The sequence below is a fragment of the Amphiura filiformis genome, chromosome 5, assembly GCF_039555335.1.
Source record: "Amphiura filiformis chromosome 5, Afil_fr2py, whole genome shotgun sequence".
NCBI lineage: Eukaryota > Metazoa > Echinodermata > Ophiuroidea > Amphilepidida > Amphiuridae > Amphiura > Amphiura filiformis.
Genome location: NC_092632.1, coordinates 70,629,003 through 70,635,777, shown reverse-complemented (window position 1 = coordinate 70,635,777; position 6,775 = coordinate 70,629,003).

Here is a 6,775-nt window from a genome sequence, read left to right as displayed (position 1 = left end):
TGCTTTGCATGTAGTATTTGGTGCATAGTTTTTGAACTTTTGCTGACTTTATGTTTGTGCTAAGTAGTTTATAGAATCATTGTTGTTGAACTTTTGTGAACTTTTCCTTCCTATAATACCCTGTGTTTCAGGGGTGCGCCTACATAAAGGCGGGATTTACGAACTACTACTACTACTGTGACCATTTTTATCCAATCATGCATGGGTGCACAACGACCCACACACAAGTGGACTGTACAAAGTGTATTGAGTGCAGTTGATTTTTCAACATTTTCTGTGCATGCTGTTACAAATATCGTGCTCAAAAACAACATTTCGGTTTTCAGATCAACTAGATATTTGGCATGCATGTGCCTGAGTATATATACTTACTAAAAAAAAATAGTTTCAAAGAAATAAAATTCATCTGCATTGAACAAATGAAAGTTGAATTTTACCTTAATTTTTCATGATGATTTTCTCAACTTTCAAAAATCATACAATTTTTTAAAAAACATGACTAGAAAGAGAAAAATGTAAGCTTCAAATACATTATTTACTTGCCAATGTACCTTTAATAATACTATTTCTACAGGAGTTCAAACAGAGTGCTCTGTGTACAAAAAAAAAAAGCACAATTAAGAAATTGGCTTCACTAAATGCTCCAATGAGCAGCTGATAGTCACATACCTAGTAATGGTAATGTTTTTTATGTTGGGCACCAATTGCGTTGCATTATCTTCCATGGTCTATGGTTGCATGCGTATTTTTCAAGCGAATCACATGCTTTTACAGGTTTGGTACTATAACTTCAAAAGTTTACATTAGAACCCAATTATAGTATATATTCTGAGAGCATATACTCGGATGATTTCAGAAACGAAACAATGGGAGTCATTATACAGGGTGACCCATAAAATATACAGGATGTAACAAGCAAAATAAGGATGAATATATTAATTCAGTTAGGGGTGTCACCCCCCGACATACATTGATAATGTAAAAATTTGACAAATGTTTAAAATAGCTAACTTAATTGCCCACCCAGTCATATGGAACTTATGGCGGTCAAGTAATTCAAAATGTAGATACAGGGTTGTCAAAAATCTATCTATATTTATATAAATTTCTTCAAAACACACCTTATTTGGCACTGGAAATGCAAATTTTCATGATTGAGGTATATAACTAGATGTAAAATAAGCTCAACAATCCAGTTTTGAAAGTTAAAAGAGAATACGATAAAGCGTTTTTGTAAAAATTGACTTTTTTGACCAAAATTGAACGTGTGAGGCGCGCTCTTTCAGATTTGTCGCAAACCTTCTATGTTTTACTAGTTTTTAGTTTACTAAAGTAAAGAGGATCACAACCAAGGTCTGCTTAAGAAATTTGAGCATTTTAAAATGTTTTGTTTGCCCGTAGCACCCTTTTGAATGTTCCCTACATTGAATCCCTATTCAAATGCATAGAGGTCAATGAACTTTATTAGTGTAGCAACAAGTAATTAGTAAATTTTAATTGTCTAATTAACAAATACTGAGGCAATGAATGCTAAACATGATATCATTTAGCCGAGATCAAGTACAGAAACAAGTAGAAAATAGAAATCCATCAATAATGTTTATTGAAGATCATGTGGCGGAGGATCACCATTGTACAGCATTGTGATCCTCCACCACATGATCCTCCACCACATGAGCCACCCCTGACTAATTAGACTTAACGAGTTACAGTAATTAGTACAAATGAAAATCATAAATTTTTGTTTCAGAAATTGAAAGGCCAATGTCTAAGGAACAAAATAGTACTAGACAAGCTCATAATAAACATCAAATAAATAAACGACATGCATGTAAACATGTCTTGATGAGTAAGAATGCAACAGAGTCACCCTTTTTAGGTGCCCAGTATAAAAAACATGACTTAATAGTACATGAGTAATACTATAGTAAGAATTCCAATTGAATGAACGCAGCTTTCAACAGCTGCACTCGATCCAACCGCGATCGTATATCGCGTATTTCAAACTACAACGCGAACGCACGACCTTGGATACAATGCTAACCAATGACGAGTGCGTTGGCATGGTTGGATTCACTTTCGCGTTACTCACGCACAGTCGCACACGCTGGCGTACATCACGCAGTGTACGCACAAATTCGTCATGCTATTAAAAGCTGCGTTCATTCAATTGGAATTCCCACTATAGTAGTTACATCATCATCATGGCATCATTAGATTGCATACATTGCATTGCTCACGGTTGCTGGTCAGTTGCTTTTTTTAAAATTCATTTATATTTATAATTTATTTTTCCTTGTTTCCCTGTTGCTGGCCAATTTCATATTTAAAAAAAAAATTTGTTTCCTTTTTGCCATGCGGCCATGTTGGTACACCCATCGAATGTGTGTCATCAGCCCTCAGATCAGGAACCCATGGATTCGATCCATGTACCATGTTGGCCAGTTTCATTAATTTTTTTCATATCATGATTTATATTTATATATTTCGACTTCGATTTATACTTTCTTCGATTTTTTCTTTTCATCCTGACATTACATTTTGCTCGCTTCAAACATTCCAACTATTTACTTCCAATTTTTATTTTCCTTGTTTATTTTTCACCTTATACATTACAAATTTACATGTATTTTTGCCCACTTCAAAATTCAATTCCAAATTTGTTCGCTACCAGTCATGCCAATACTCATCATGCACCTGTTAATACTAGTGCGTTGCTGAAGCATGACACCGTATAAAGCAATGGAAGTAAACACAGCCGATCACAACAGGCAATCGCATCAAAAATGTTGCTAAAATTACACTTCAGCAAAATTTTAGACAGTCCAAAATAGGCAAATCTTGCTCAAAAGATACAGTTGACTCATCTAAATTTCAACATTAACAGAATAAATAACCTCCGTTGCAAAAAAATTGTACCGCTGTCCGACCGAAAAACGATAGCAACGCACTCTAGCATCGAATGCTATGATGCGTAACTATCGTGTGCAAATTCGAAGCTAGAGTTCTTGAGTAAGCATTGCATGATGATATCATAGCCATTATTGCACCATGATGTAAAGCAACATTGCAATTTGGAAGTAAGTTCCAACATTGATCACGATGGGTATAGCACATCCTGAAAAATTGTTCAAATGACATGTCGGCAAATTGTTAGGGGCTGTGCAATAATTATGAGCCCTGGTGGGAGGGTAAAATGGGAGGGCGGGAAGAAATTTTTGGCAAGCTGAAAGGGGGCGGGGCAAGCAAATATTGGCAAGCCAGGAGGGGGGGGGGCAAGCGATTTTTGGCACACATTCATGGGGCACCTTTTAAAAGGGCATTTCGTGATCCACAGCATCATTCCCCCACAAAGTTGAGATTTTTATATCACTGGAAAACTGCAGAATAATTCGTTTTGCAAAGATATCATGAAATTTTAATTTCGTTCTGGTATACCAGAACAAAATTACAACACATTCTCTATGGAGCAGTGTAATACACATAATCATGCATAACTTGCAAACGCAAAATCAGAAGCAACTGAAATTTTGGGAATAAGCTTTTTTCGTTGATATCTACTGAAATTGTCATAAGAGGATGCTAGGATCACGAAATACTCCTTTAAATCGCTCTCTAAAAAGACTTTACGAAAACAGTATGGAAACGCTTGGGGGGGGGCAAGCAATTTTTGACAGGCCGAAAGGGGGGGGGGGCTAAAGTGCCTGAAGTGGTTATCGTTCCACTTTCACTATCCAAACAGTAAGGGGGCTATCATTTTTTTTCGGAAGGAGGTCCAAAATTTACAGAAAGTAGGCGTCAATAAAATTGTGACACCCCCCCCCCCCTATTTTGGGAACAAAAATTTTATTGATCAATCAATCAATCAATCAATCTTTATTTTCATTCAAAATACAACATTACAATAACAGCAAAACATACACACTACTTTGAGCGTCATACCTCCTTGGCATTTCGAGATAAGTAAAGGACCCCAAATACATACACATTTATGACCACCCCCACCACCCCCTAAACAGGCTAAAATTGTATTGAAATCAGTCTTTTTGAATAAAATAAACATACTATCTGGGGTCATCTTGTTCATCAAAAATTTTATGACCCTCATATTTTTCTTTCCAAAGATTTATGACCCCACCCCCATCATGCCCGGTGATTACATCAAAAATGTAGTAAAATTACATTTCAGCTAAATTTTAAACTGTTCATAATAAGTGACCTTGATTTGCTCTTAAAGATCTTGGTCATCAAAAATTTTATGACCCTCATATTTTTCTTTCCAAAAATTTATGACCCCCGCCCCCCCCATCATGCCCGGTTATTACATCAAAAATGTAGTAAAATTACATTTCAACTAAATTTTAAACTGTTCATTTAAGTGACCTTGATTTGCTCTGAAAGATCTTGGTCATCAAAAATTTTATGACCCTCATATTTTTCTTTCCAAAAATTTATGACCCCCCCCCCCCGATCATGCCCAGTGATTACATCAAAAATGTAGTAACATTGTACATTTCAACTAAATTTTCAACTGTTCATAATAAGTGACCTTGATTTGCTCTAAAAGATAAAGTTGACTCATCAAAGTAAGTTTCATCCAAATTTAAATATCCACAGAACATTTAAAATGTATTACAATTGGACCTCCAATCTCGGGTAATCGAGCAATTACCATATAATACAGTTTTGGTACCGTAATGGGCAAGGGTAGCGCTAGAACTAAACACTCCAGTGTCCGCAGGGACCCCCAAACTTGCAGAAAATTAAAAAGTAGGGGGTCCGGAGTAGAGTTTGGCGAGTCTGAGTTGCACAAATGCAGCATAAATAGTATGTCTGCAATAGCGCTAGATTGAAAAACTGGAGGTCTGCAGGGACCCCTGAACTTGCAGAAAATTTAAAAACAGGGGGTCCGAACTCCGAACTCTATTTTGGTGGGTCCGGGACCCCAAAAAGCAACCTAGCGCTACCCCTGGTAATGGGAGCTTTATGGTATCAATCATGTACATGTATGTACAGGATAATTTTTTAGAATTATGTCATCTATGATATAGATAATGTTCAGTGGCGTAGTGTAGACTGGGCACCGACCATGATTGGGGGTCACTTGGTCTGAATCCTCCCAATTGGGCAGTCAACACCAGTTTGGTGTGAAGGGGACCCAGTAATGGCCAAATGAATTCTGACCATCGCTTATACAAAAAAGACACACCAAATACCAGAATTTTCCTCCGAACACCAACATTTCCTGGGAAGGAGCTTCCCAAACTCCCCACTTTTTTGAGCCATGAAAGCTCAGATCACTTGTAGTTTTGTAGAATTTGATACCGATTAGAGGAAAGGGCTGATTTATTTGTTTAATTTTTCTGTCCAGATTTTTCCTCAAAAATATTATCCCAAGAGGGAAGTCTGCCCCACCCCCTGTGGTTACATCATGATTAATCCTTTCCCTTTTTTCTTCTTCAGGGAATCTGAAAACTGTGCACAACAAACAAGGCTAATACCAGCCATACATGTGTGTATGCTATTCGTCAGAAATTTTTGGAGAAAAGAGAATCAAACATACAATCCATGAAAAGTACACATCATACTTGAACTTAGTGGTACATTGTTTTAAAACTCTTTGTTACAACACAATGGCAAAACGCAGCAAACTTCAGCTCCAAGTACTTCAACTATACAAGATGTTCTTGAGAGCATCAGAGAACAAACCTGGTGTGAAAGCGCAAGTGCAGCATGAGTTTCGGGAAGGAGCCAAGATGGACAGAATGGATTTGTTGAGAATAGAACATAAATTAAGACGAGGAGAAAGACAGCTGAAGATGTTGAAATCAGGATCTGTTGATGGTGCTGGAACATTCAGGGATGATGACTCGGGAAAAAGATGATAAAGACTTGACTTGGTGCAACAATTGAACTCAGTTATCATTTTAAATTAATTGTATAAAATACTTTATGAAAGATCTGAAATTGTACACCATTCAATGCAGACCTTATGGGGTATGAACGTTTGGACAGTATTTATTGTGGGACATTAGAGCACATATCGAATTGCATATATCTTCAATATGAAAGATCAAAATTTTCAATTGATCATCGGCTTTTCCTCCCAGCTACATACATGTACACTTAAAGAATGTATCATTAGATTTATCAAATTTACTTGAGGACTGTTATATATCAAAATGTGAAAAATATCAAATTTTAATAATTTGTCATAAAATTTGTATTATATCGTGAATTTCAAAAATGAAAATTATTTGATATCAGAAAGACATTCTTCAGTATTCAGAATGCAATTCGATATGTCTGATGTGCTCTCATGTCCCACAAAAATACTGTTGAAACGCTCAAAACGCTCATTCCAGATCCCTTAAAGTACCGGTATGCAGTGGGTTTATATAAAACTATAGCTTAACGTAACATTGGCCTTTTTGAAGTATGACGTTCACAAAAGGAGGGCAGTCTTCAATCTGGGTAAAACCCTGCAAATTCAAAAGACTTTACCCTCTTTGTGCAGCGCCATCCTATTGTGTCCGCCATATCTCAAAAAGGTTTCATATTTGGTCATAACCAGCAGGGTCTTAGGTAGGATTTGACAAGTTCGTGTCATTTTCACTAAAACTCCCTATCCAAAATTTGACCCTGAAACATCACCTTCTGGGGGGGGGTGTGTGGGGGTTCGGTCAGCTCAAATAGCTACTACTATAGAATTGGCTTATTTCCCTGGTCTTGTTTTGAGTTCACAGAACTTACTCAAGCTTTATTTTTAGAATTA